Consider the following 13522-nt stretch of genomic DNA (forward strand, 5'->3'; position numbering starts at 1 on the left):
TTAAAAACAGTTTGTCAACACTATACAGCATCATATCTTGTATTGTGTATGAGATTGCCCTGGCATAATTTTTTTCCCCAATATCATGGGCTTAATTCTAAACAGAACTGCAGGAACTACAGTGAAAATATTTCCCTCTTCATTTATCTCTTGGTCTTTCTTCCTAAGAGAGTGCAGGATAAAATGGCCATCTGGTGGTAGGGCTTAAAAACCAACCAGTGGAATTGAAATGTACTTTTCTCCTTATTTCTTTGTCACATGAAAAAGATGAGGTGAAGTGGTATTCATTGTTCTTTCAGTTCTTTTCTCCAGAAATTATGGGAAGCTGTTGCAACTTCTTCTTTGTGAGGGGTATTTAAATCAGCAGGTAGTGGTGTTGGGCAGGATGCAGGCAATTGCCTGTCTCCAGCCTGAAGTATCACCTTTGCAGAGAACTGCTAAGCAGTTGTATTGCTGACAGCGAGGTGGTGAACTTTGTTTCCACTCTTAACAGTATAAAGAAGTTCCATGGGCTTTACAAGTGATTCAAAGATTTACTCACCCTGAAAATTAGGGTAAATTGTTTGTTGCATCCAGTCTTTATAAATGTGCACTGCCTTTTTCTTCCTGTCAGTTATAGAGATGGAAATAGAATCATGGGGTTTTGTCTGCACTTTCATGAAACAGGTAATCCTATTTGTCTTAAAATCAAGGCAAATATCTCTTGCGTTCTGTCCATCTGTTCCAGACACCATCAGCACGCCCATCACCATGGTATTAGAACCATCTGGTACACTAATAGTAATCAGCAGTTGTTAACATAATATTATTACTTGGTCCATAAAGCTAATATTGGCAGAGATACTAGACATCACACACTGTGAGAGTTTCTCAGCTGATGTACATTGTTCTGCTGGAATATGGTAATATTCTCTATACAAATCATTAAAAGGATACATTTTTTATTTCATGCAAGCAGCATAAATTGCCAGTATAATGTATATCCAAATTTTCTCTTTACATCCAGTAATTTACAGTTCATCGCTATCTTGTTATAGCAGAGCATTAGAAAACAAAGGAGGTCTTTTTACATGCATTAGACCAAATCAAACCACTACAAGTTCCTATTTCCCTACTTTCTCCTCCAGTATTTGATAAAGACTGACACAGGAGTGTCTTTTTACATGCAGAAAGCCATTTATCTCAAACTGGAATGAGACAAGTTAAGGTTTTTTCATCATGCGATCTCATTCTGTAGTGTTGGAGGGGTGCCACGTGTTTGCAGCCTCATGGGAAACTGTAAGTCACTCTATTTCTGCATGCACTGTAGCAGGTGCTTCAATACCTTTTGAAAAGAGTAAGACTCACTCTGTGTTTTCCTACCAGGTGGAAGAAAGATGGACCTTGCAGATCAACTTTTTTCAGGACTTAGCTTACCTGGGAAGCAGACTTCAGTCCCCGAAAAGGTCCTGTACACCCCACAAAAATTGGGGGTTCCATACCTGTCCTTACTCCCTTCCATACATCTCATTTACATGTGTTCAAAAGTCCAGCTTCTAATGTCTTCTTTTACTTAGGTCACTTTTCCTATAATATAATGTAAAGGTTTTTATTTTTTTCAGTGTTGAACAGCCATACTGCTAAATTCTTTGGTATTTAAATAGCTGGTTAAAATGTCTAGATTCTTCTCAGGTGGTATATTTGTGCTGATCTGGTTAAATGAATGACACACCCATATATCATTTTTCTTCCCTTCTTAGTCAGAATATATTCCTGGGAGATGTATTTTGCAAGCTTATCTGCAGCGACATCTATATAGAAGGAAGATGGAGCCTTTTCAGATGGCAGCTTCACAGTTGTAGTGTTACAACTATAGAACAAAAGTGAAACCAAGGCATTTTAATTTCTAGTTTCTATAGACAACATCTTTTGCTTGCTTTAGATGGCAAATTGCTACAAAACTAACATTTCTGTAAGCATTACAGTGTCCATACAAGTGCTGCTGTAATGAAACAGAACATCTTTATCTGAGCTGGTTTTGATTTTGTTGGTAGACACAAGCAGATAACGGTAGCCATTAACACTCTTTCAGTGAACACAAAACTTACTGGTTGTGGTAATGGTTCAATCTCATTTTTTATACCAATAACTTTTTTTTAAAAAAAGAAGAAAAATTTAACTGCAATAATTAAGCTTTACAATAAACTAATTAAAAATGTAAATGGGCTAAGATTACTGTTGACAAATGGACTGTATATAAGTGGAACCTAACTGGAATGGATGGAAAGGCCAGCAGGAATCTTGTTATAAAAACAGAGGGTCATTCCCTACAGTCTGGCCCTGTCTTGAACACCTAGCTTTTAGCTCAACTGTGGGAAGGAGTCTAAAGTACTGGATGACTTTCATACATGTCTAGATACAATGAAGCGCAAAGTGCAGCATTTTTATCCTTTCTCTCCCTTTTATCAATCTCAGTTATTAATCAAGAGGTGGATATTAAGATCAGCCTTGCCTTAAACACTTAATAGACATTTCTTACTAGACAAAGTACATGTGTCCCATTATGTTTCTTTCAGGGCCTGTCTTTGAATACGTGCCAGACTGTCCTTCAAGATACAGTCCAGCCAGTAGGAGATGAAATTTGTTTGAACTTGGCATAATTGCAATGAACATAAAGGTATAGTTGGAACTTTCCTGGAACACTGTTTTTGGTGTTGCTGTCATAAGGCCAGTATCTTAGGTCTCTGCAGTCAATTGCTTTTGAGCAGTATTATTGAGAAGAATGAATCATTTCTGGCTCAGTTTAATGGGTTTATCAGGACTGAAAATGCTGGACTAACTGCTGTATCCACAGTTCATTTTATGTAGGTCTTTTTATCATGTATAGTGACTGGCCACAAAAGGAAATGCAAAATGCACCACTTCAGCTTTCATAAGAAAGAACTCTAGCAGGTTTTGTTATATACATGAATAGAAAGTGATCACGGAGGTTGTTAGCTTTCTCTGCTCCTGTGGCTGTAACATTACCTGTTGCTACTGCACAGTTTCCCCTTGTCTTAGTCTTAGATAAGCTGCATCTTCCTCAGTAATCTTGCAGGCTTATGACATAGAGCATAAAATGTAACCACTAAAATAGGGTGGATGATTATTTTGCACAACGTTGAATGAATACTTAAAGTAGGATTTGGGGGAGAGTATGACCTCGTAGTTTTGTAGAACTGGGTGCCTCCCAAAACAGCTGCTCAAATTGCCAAGTGTTAAATTAGTGCACAGACATACTCTGGGAAAGATCAGGTATGGATGGGCCTTGAGCAGCCTGATCTAGTGGGACATGTCCCTGCCCATGGCAGGGGGTTGGAGCTTGATGATCTTTAAGGTCCATTCCAACCTAAACTATTCTATGGTTCTATGGTTCTATGATTCTATGACTGTTTTGAAGCTGACATCGTTACTTATGGGTTGATGGAAAGCACAGTAGTCAACTGCCCTTTCTGAACTACAGTACTTGAACAAAAAGCAATGAAAAACTATCACAGAGGGAGCCGTCACCTTTGTTCCCATGTGTGCTACATATCTTCCATGGAGATCTCTTGTGGATACCAAACAGGAAAGCAAGTCCTGATTACTTTTTTTCTTCAAGTGCTATCTCACATAATAACCCTCTGTGTCTTTCAGCCCACCTCACTTTTTGATGCTTTTGATTTAGATATAACATTAATATGTCTTTTGAACTGTGTATTTTAGGACATGTTGTATTTGGACATAAAACCTCATCTATGGAATTAATATTATACAGGGCAATGTTGTGTTAGATAACAGATTAATTTGAATAGTTAATCTCATGTATTCAGAATGTGACCTTTTCTTGCACAGTACAAAAAGAATGTTAATGCACATAGGCAATGCATGCAGTCTGTAGGGAGTGACTGGATTTAACTATGAATTACTTTATCTTTAAATAGCTTTTTTTTTCTTTAAGGTAAAAGGAGCAAATAATTTCAGTACCCTATCTTGAATAACGTTCTTTGTAATTATTTTACACCACAACAGCCAGTGGAGTGTAAATACATTTTTCTAAATTTCTTAGTGGTGAATTTATAGCTCCTGAAATTATATATCTGTCCTCTCTCCTTTGGTTTGCTTTTAGGGAGAAACCAGAGCAGCTTCATCAGTGCCATTTCCATACAGTGGCTAGTCTCAGGAAAAAGATTGCATTGATGAATTAGTGCAACAACCCTCCCAGCCATGGAAGAATTACATTTTACAAGAAAATAAGGTCAGATTGGTCATCCCACGCCCACAGTAATAAGCAGTCTTTTGATATCTGGGAGTAATCAGTCTAGATCCAAATTAAATTACATTAAACATCTAAATACAGAATTAACATGGTGTGCCTTATGAACAAAAACAAAAACAGAAAAAGAAAAATTAATTTTCACTGTGGATATCTCAGTCTCAAATCATGCTTCTGTGCAACATTTCAGCAATGTGTCCTGTATCTTAATACATTGGTTTTCATGTTTGTTGTTTTAAGTTTCTCAGTCATTACACAGTGTCATTTAGAATCAGCTTAGCACCCTTCCGTTATGTTGAGTGGTTCCAGTGAATAATGATTGCAGGATTAGACTGCTAGTAATTAAATGGTGCTGCCTCTGAGCTTGAAAGTGAAACACTTGTAAGGAATTTTAAGAGTTTCTCGCGTTACTTAAGTTTTGTGTCTAAATAATATAGAAAGGTGTACTATGTCAGTGCAGACACACACAATCTTTAAAAAAGATAATTAAAAAAGCAAAAAGAAAAGAGAGATGGAGGGAGGAAGAAAAGAGCAAGAAAGTGAGATAAGAAAAACAAATTTATCCAGTCATTAAAATTTTGAACTGCATGGAATACTTTCCACACTTAGCTGAATCTGAGTGTAATTTCCTAATTTTGGCTTTGTACAATACAGAAAAAGGGTTCATGTCACTCACAGAGGGGTCTTTGAAATATACAAGGAATAAGTTGTGTAACATAGCATGTATTGTCTAGTTGTTGAAGCCTATTTTATTTCAGTAAAGCAGCAGCTACTATTTGCGGGCTAAAGAACCCATTGAATGCTCGCTTCTTATATTGGCTTTACTACTATGCAGTTTTACCACTTGAATTCACTGGTTAATGTTTTAAGCACAATGAAGCTTTTATTATTTTTCAAAATATGTTATAGTATGAAATCACAGTATTTCACCATTCCAAGACAGTTCTTGGCTTCTTCAAAGGCATTATTAAACCAATCTGTACCATCCTCTTCACAGGACTGTAGTCGTGTACCCTCATAGGATACAAATAATACAAATTATGAGTTTTGTTTGAAATAATAGGGATAGTACCTAATTCTGAACCCACACCTGAAGGATTTGCGATGAAGGGTATCAATGACAGATCTGTAAGTGAGCCTTGGTTAGTTCTGTCAGCCTTGCATTAGGATTAGGATGAAGATGAAGGCATTTGACTCTTAACAGATCCAGAGCCTGAGCTTTTTTCCTTGAGCTTTTGTTACATTTAAGGATTAATGCTGAATGACAATAATAAGAGACAAATCCCATCTGGTTTTCTGTTGTTAGTTTAATTTAGTGTATGACTGCTCAAAGTTTAGTCTGCCAGCCAAGGAAAGGTATGCAGTTATCAACGTTACTGATAGGATAAAACAATTATGTAAGCTTATTTTCAAACCTCCACAAATCCCATAATGCTTAACAAAAACTCTTGAGTTGAAATGCACCTGTTTATAGAAAGGTAGAGCATCAACTAGAGATTTTATTTAGAGTTTTGGGGAAACTATGTGGCCTTGCTGACTGATTCTTTGCTTGTTGCCATTTTTATGTGTGAAATACAGCAAGAAACCAAAAACAAAGTCACGACAAGAAAAACACAGCGTTGTAAGAAAGACTTTTGAGAGTTGCATGAGAGACTTTTGTGCTTAGAAGGCTGTGGAGGCCCAAGCACTGAAAAGATCAGCATGTGCTGTGTTTTGGGCATCTTCGAGCTGTAACACTATTTCTCAAACTGTGTCCTACCATTGCCTTGGCAGGACTCTAGATTAATCCTGTGGCGGGAGAGGAAAGTGCCCATGGGGCATAGCAAAAATTACTTGTCCTTTCCTCATGTGAAGATATGCATTTGTTCCTGGATAGTGTGGGAGGTGGCTCCTCCTTCCTCTCTGCATTTGGAGCCGCTGTGAAAACAGATGATTCTAGAAGACAATCTAATACACAATTGCAGGCCCAGAAGTCATTGTAGACTCTCTCTCTTGCAACACAGCTAAACTGTATCTGCATGTGCAAGCAGTTTCTCAAGCCTCCTAATAAATGCCCCAAATCAAGTTAAATGGAGCTTATAGGAGATGAGTAGGGAGAGAACAAAATGCCAAGGGGCAAGAAAGAAGAAAATGCACAAAAAACAGTGAGAAAGAAATTAAAAACGTAGATCATAGAAAGTGTAAAATGGTATCATTGATGTCAGGCAATGAAACAAGGCTGGCATTCTGTTGTTCAATCATGTTGCAGGCACACAAAGTATGGAAGATACTGTGCAAAGCAGGTGTGTACAAAGGATGAGCAAACAGAGGAGGACAGTGAACAAAGGAAAACTGAGAAGAAAGTTTTTGAAAAAGGAAGAGGTCAGAAGAACGAATAATAACACAAAAGCTGGTATTGATAAAGAGGGGTGAGGCAGTAGAAGCAAAAATGAAAGTACAGGCACTGATTTGATTTGCTGTTTTTCATTAGAGGTGTATTCTTTTGCCACTTCTGTATTCCATACACATGTATAAGAAAATACAAGCTTTTCTTCTCACCAGGGCGAAACTTTCTTCCAGAATCCTGGCATCAAAACCACCTACAAAAACCAATAAAACAACCGTCAGCATTAAATAGATGTCAGTATTAAATAACATCTTGTGCCAAGCAGGGAGATGCCAGCCCAGCTGGATGAATACATGCCAAAGCATTTAAATGATAACTAGTATGATTAATTGAACTCTTAAGCAAATAGATACCTAGGCAAAGAGCAGAGCGACCAAATTCCATGGTGCACTACCCTGCTATCTCCGCTGGGTTGCAAAATGTATGAATCAGAGGTAGAAGATTGCCCTTGGCAGTATCTGTGGAGAGTACTATGATCCCTACTTAAGCAAACCCGTGTGTTCTTACTTCCTGATGTTTCTGGGCCCTTTACAAGTGTGCTTTCTAGCAGCACTCTGCCCCAATGTCTATGTGGCAGTCAACCAAGGTCTGCATCAGTAAAAAAGGGTTCGTTTCCTAGAAGGAAATAGGTGCTGCAAGCAGGACATCAAGTGTTCAGATGGCAACATCAGAGTCCAACCTCCTGTTGCACAGTTGTGGTCCAGAGTCTGAGCTGCCATTCTAAAAACAACAAGCAGGCCAGATCTTCAGCTAGCATAGAGCCAAAGCAGCTCAGCATATTAGCTCAAGCTCTCTCTTCTTTATTTGTTTTAGCACTGAAGTTTATGATTAAAAAGATGCTGAAGATATAACAGATGAAGTATACTGAATTCACCAGCAACCTTAAGTAAAAGCCTAAGCTGCTTAATTTATCCTTGCAATCATTTTACCACTGAGGTTTTTTTACCTTTCTTGTGGGTGCTGTCATAAGTGGCCTGTGGGAACAGTGGAATTGTCATTTCTGGACGTTTTCAAGAATATAACTATTGGGATTGAAAAGATGAAACCGAAGCAGAGGAACTGACTAGATCATCTCTTGCTATCTCTTCCAACCTAATATTTTTCTATGAAAAATGCATTCAGTTACTGTTCTAAGCTTGCAGTGTTACGCTGCTTCCACTAGGCTTGTGTAACAGGAGCCCCTGCTACCAAACCTCTCTGCTTCCTCCGTGGCTACTCATGCAATCCAAAATGCGGTATTGGTTTTACAGAAGGTTGGGAAATCAAGATCCAAACCATGGCAACAGTGTAAAGTAAAACGTAAAGAAAGATATAAAAGTTAATAGGTAACCAGCCTATTACAGTGTTCCATGTCCTGCTCAAAATAATTTTCTACTTCAATTTTGGGTGACAGCTGCCACAAAACCTCCCACGTGCTCACAACAGTACTGAAGTAAACTGGTCCTGGATTCTGAAGAAAGGAGCCAGAACAAAGTGCTAGATCTCCTCCTAGGAGTTTCGCAAAAGAAATTTACCTTACCAGAGCTGGACACCTGCACTCTGAGCATCCCACTTTACATCCACCATGTGCTTCTTGACACTGTTTGTATCCGCTTGGCTTCTGCCTGTGACTGGAACCAATGTGAAACCTCTGGCTCTACTCTCACTGTGGGATGCACTAGCTGTATGTGGCAAAAACAAGAGGTAGAGCTGTATATCAGCTGTTTCCTGGTGATTTACAGATGGGTAAGATCTGCTACATCATCTGGTTACCTCTCTCCTGTAAGAAGTAATGTGTAATAGTGAACCAGCTCTTTTAAATGCTTCCGGAATACCATTTTCCTCTCCACTTTTGTTTTTCTGACATCAGGCTGCGCCTGAATAGGAGTTCATTTGTCCTGTGCCTCTCAGTGGTACCACAGATCCACCAGCAACTTACTTCTCCTTTGCTCTTTACTTCCTAAATCAAGAATTAATAAGGAGAAAAAAATGCTAACACCATTTTGGGTGTGTTCCAGCAAATCAGAAATGGACTGGTCACGTTGTCAGAAAAGCATTGGTAGCTGACAAGTCTTGCAGAGATTAAACATATGGGAGGACTGTAAGCAATATGCAAGAGACATGCTGCTATTGATAAGCTAAAATCAGTGTTTGTTCCCCAGCACTCCCATATCAAATGAGTTGCAACGTCTCAACTCGGTGTTGTGCATTCCTGGTACCTGACCTTCTCCACATGGCTGTTGTGCATCTATTAGCCTGCAAGCTTCCCACTATGTGGATCAGATACTGAGAAGGAGGAGGGGAAAGGAAGAGCAGGAGGGGAAATATTTTTTTTTCCTGATTTTATACATAGTTTAGGGAAAAGGACACTGGCAGGAGTCCGTTTTGATGTAAATTGAATGATATCTCAGTACTGCTGTGCCTACATGACAGCTTTATGGGGAGGCAGTACTGGGTCCAAAGCCTGATTCCCCCTAATCTTTGGTTCTAGAACTGCTCGAACTGTCTCACAGGGGAAAAAAAAAACATTTTCAGGGTACAAACTGTGGCAGAGTGGTAGAAAGCAGATCTTAAACCTCCTTTTGCCCTTGACTCTGTGACATGGTTATATTGCTAAAAAACATTGACCATCCACCATGAAATAGGGGCAGAAGAGGAAGGTAGAACAAATCCTATGCAGCTTGCTGCTTCATGCAGGCTACAATCCACACAGGTGAGATCCTCACAGTCCCACGGGCAGCCTCGTGACAGAGCAGGTATATAAGCTCCATACTGCAATGCCCATGCAGCTGTAACACTCCTCCATAATTTGTGCTGCTTCTCCTCTGGATGGGGGAAAGGCTGTGGATGTAGTCTTCTTGGACTTCAGTAAAGCCTTTGACACAGTTTCTCACAGCATTCTGCTTCAGAAACTGTCAGCCTCTGGCCTGGACAGGCGCACTCTCTCCTGGGTTGAAAACTGGTTGGATGACCGGGCCCAGAGAGTGGTGGTCAATGGAGTTAACTCCAGCTGGAGGCCAGTTATAAGTGGAGTTCCTCAGGGCTCAGTACTGGGTCCAGCTCTGTTCAATGTCTTTATCAATGACCTGGATGAAGGCATTGAGTGCACCCTCAGCAAGTTTGTGGATGACACTAAGCTGGGAGGAAGTGTGGATCTGCTGGAGGGTAGGGAGGCTCTGCAAAGGGATCTTAACAGGCTGGACCGCTGGACAGAGACCAATGGCGTGAGGTTTAACAAGACCAAATACCGGGTCCTGCACTTGGGGCAAAACAACCCTATGCAGTGCTACAGACTGGGGAAGAGTGGCTGGAGAGCTGCACGGAAGAGAAGGACCTGGGGGTGCTAGTTGACAGCCGACTGAACATGAGCCAGCAGTGTGCCCAGGTGGCCAAGAAGGCCAACGGCGTCTTGGCTTGTATCAGAAATGGGGTCACCAGCAGGTCCAGGGAGGTTATTCTCCCTCTGTACTCGGCACTGGTGAGACCGCACCTCGAATACTGTGTTCAGTTCTGGACCCCTCACCACAAGAAGGATGTTGAGGCTCTGGAGCGTGTCCAGAGAAGAGCAACGAAGCTGGTGAAGGGGCTGGAGAACAAGTCTTATGAGGAGCGGCTGAGAGAGCTGGGGTTGTTTAGCCTGGAGAAGAGGAGGCTGAGGGGAGACCTTATTACTCTCTACAACTACCTGAAAGGAGGTTGTGGAGAGGAGGGAGCTGGCCTCTTCTCCCAAGTGACAGGGGACAGGACAAGAGGGAATAGCCTGAAGCTCCGCCAGGGGAGGTTCAGGTTGGATATCAGAAAAAAATTCTTCACAGAAAGAGTCGTTGGGCACTGGAGCAGGCTGCCCAGGGAGGTGGTCGAGTCGCCTTCCCTGGAGGTATTTAAGGAACGGGTGGATGAAGTGCTTGGGGACATGGTTTAGGGAGTGTTAGGAATGGTTGGACTCGATGATCCAGTGGGTCCTTTCCAACCTGGTGATTCTGTGATTCCTCCTTCTTCCTTCTCACACCAGCCTACAGCCACTGCAGCTTGCTTTTTCTCTTTCTCTCCTATCCCCTGTCCTCACATTTCCCAGAGCCTCCTCTGGCACATTCCTTTGTGGCTGAAGGAGGAGAGAGATGGGGTCAGGGCATGGCAGGTCACCTTGGTGGAAACAGGGACCAGCAGGGTTCAACGTCAAAAACAGAAGTTAGTGGGTCAGGATACTGCCTCGGAGTGGACAGGAGTTGGGAAGGCCATTACAGTCCAAAGCAATTTGTGCTCATGGCTTTTCCCAGGCTCTTCTGGTAATGTACTATAGCCCAAACCAAAGGAAATTCTGCAGCTGATTTCACCAGCATCTATTGACACTGGCACAATTCAGTCCTCAAGGTATAGGAATAATGTTTCTCTATCTGGCATCTGGTATTCCATTACACTCCTGTTAGCGAGAGACAAGCAAGGCCTCTCTGACCACCCGGGGGCTCGTGGTGTTCGACACAAACTATGAATATGCACTTAAGGAAGGAGGAGGAACAGGACCGGATGTGATACTCGGGTTATTAATCATCACTCAGAACCCATCCAGAAACCAAACAGGGGTCCGGAGCCTGTTCATCCAGTTAAATGGGTACACGTGCAGACACTCTGCTGCAGATGACATCATGGCAACAGCTGACCGCAGCCTGCAATGTGGGCAACAGAAAGTCCTCCCTGCACCTCCCTGCAGAGCTGAAGCAGACCCACTCTTCACACTGCCCTTGCAGCCAGCCTGCAGCCATGGGTTGCTACGCCTGCCATGCAGCTGGTTCAGTCACACAGATTAAACATCCTCTTCTCAGACATGGAAGCTATTATTTCTCTGAGATGAAACAGCATCCCACACTCTTATTAACCTGTGCCCTACTTCAGAAGTAAATCTAATTTGCGGCTTTCATAGTTAGGGAGTGTTGGTGTTGGTTTGTCCCCGTGTCTGCTCTGACTTTGCTGGGTACATTTATGCAGCCCTGTATGTGGCAGAGCCCTATTTACTGTGGCCTGTAAGCATTAGTCCTCACAACAGAATAAGGAATTGGGGTGGTTGGAGCTTTTTGTTTCACTGGGGAAGGGAAAAGTAAAAGTGCAAATGTAAAATGTCCCTGAAAAAGCAATTTTTTCACTCAGCAGAATGACATGCTGTCTGCTAACCAAGTTTGTCATCACAATATTCCTGCACATCTGGTCACCTTCCACAAAGCGTCTCAAGAGCCGTGCTGTACCAGAGAGGAGAGGGAGTTTCAAAGGATTTGCCAGATTCTAATGAAAAGCATAAAACCGAATGTGTATGGTTTCCCAAGTGTATGAAGTAATAGGGAAAGAGAAGCAGAACCTTCAACAACGGCCACGACAGAAGCAGTATGTACAGTAATTTGTGTGGTAGATCCATGGGCAGATGATGTTACCTAAGAAGCAATGCAAGAAAGCAAAGGAAATCCACATCCTCTTTTTAAGCAATGCTCGATATTTTCAATTATAGTCGGTGCAGTTTATTGGCTGTTTTTAAGGAATCAAACATAACTCTATTAAAACCATGAAGATGGTGGAGTGTGAGGAACTTCATGATCTTATTGGCAGGCGGGGGTGCGGGGGAGGACGAGGACAAGACTGCAATTTCAGTTCCTCTGAGGATTCAGCTCTGTTCCGTTACTGGCCAATGGAAAGACTCCTGTTCCTGTTGATTATTTCAGTAGTCCCTTGGTGTCCTTACACAGCTGGTGACTCACAGCTCTGAGGAGACCTTACAGCGACCTTCCAGTACCTGAAAGGGTTCTACATGAAAGCTGGGGAGGGACTGTTTACAAAGCCTGTAGTGATAGAACTAGGGGCAATGGTTATAAACTGGAGAGGGGCAGATATACATTATACATAAGCAGGAATTCTTCACGATGAGAGTGGTGAGACACTGGCACAGGTTGCCCAGGAAAGCTGTGGATGCCCCATCCCTGGAGGTGTTCAAAGCCAGGCTGGATGGGGCCTTGGGCAGCCTGGGCTGGTGGGAGGTGTCCCTGCCCATGGCAGAGGGGGTTGGAACTAGATGGGCTTTAAGGTCCCTTCCAACCCTAACTATTCTATGATTCTATGTGAACAGATGAACATCTAGGTGGCTGCAGTAAGGCTTCCTAGCTTGCCATATGAAGATAAAGTCCTACACAAACTCCCAGGCACAGGATGCTTCAACGATCTCACAATCCATTCGTGGATTGTTCCTCCTGTCCTTTGAGCTGGCTGCAAGATAAACTTTGGTCAATCTATTATACTATGCCCTTTGTAATGAAATAACATCAGATAATATGTATTTAGTGAGGATTTAAATTCCTGAGCTGATTCCAAGGGGCTGTTAAGACTTCTAAGGTTTAGCAGTGCTCTGTGTACAAGCCTAGAACAACGCGTAGCATTGCAGCGATGTGCTCTTTCTGGTGGTGTTGAAAAGGCCAGGCCTTCGTTCGGAATAAATCTGAAAGCATCAACAACTTAGAAAGCCAGCAATAACAACTTGACTCAACCATCCAGTACCTGAAGGGGGCCTACAGGAAAGCTGGAGAGGGGCTATTCATAAAGGCTTGTGGTGATAGGATCAGGGGGAATGGGTACAAACTAGAGAGGGGCAGATTTAGATTAGACATAGGGAGGAATTTCTTCACCATGAGAGTGGTGAGACACTGGCATAGGTTGCCCAGGGAAGCTGTGGATGCCCCATCCCTGGCGGTGTTCAAAGCCAGGTTGGATAAGGCCTTGGGCAGCCTGATTTAGTGGGATGTCCCTGCCCATGGCAAGGGGGTTGGAACTAGATGATCTTTAAGGTCCCTTCCAACCCAAACTATTCTGATTCTATGATTCTATGATTCTATGATATTAACTAAGGATGT

The sequence above is a fragment of the Cuculus canorus genome, chromosome 3, assembly GCF_017976375.1.
Source record: "Cuculus canorus isolate bCucCan1 chromosome 3, bCucCan1.pri, whole genome shotgun sequence".
Classification (NCBI taxonomy): Eukaryota; Metazoa; Chordata; class Aves; order Cuculiformes; family Cuculidae; genus Cuculus; species Cuculus canorus.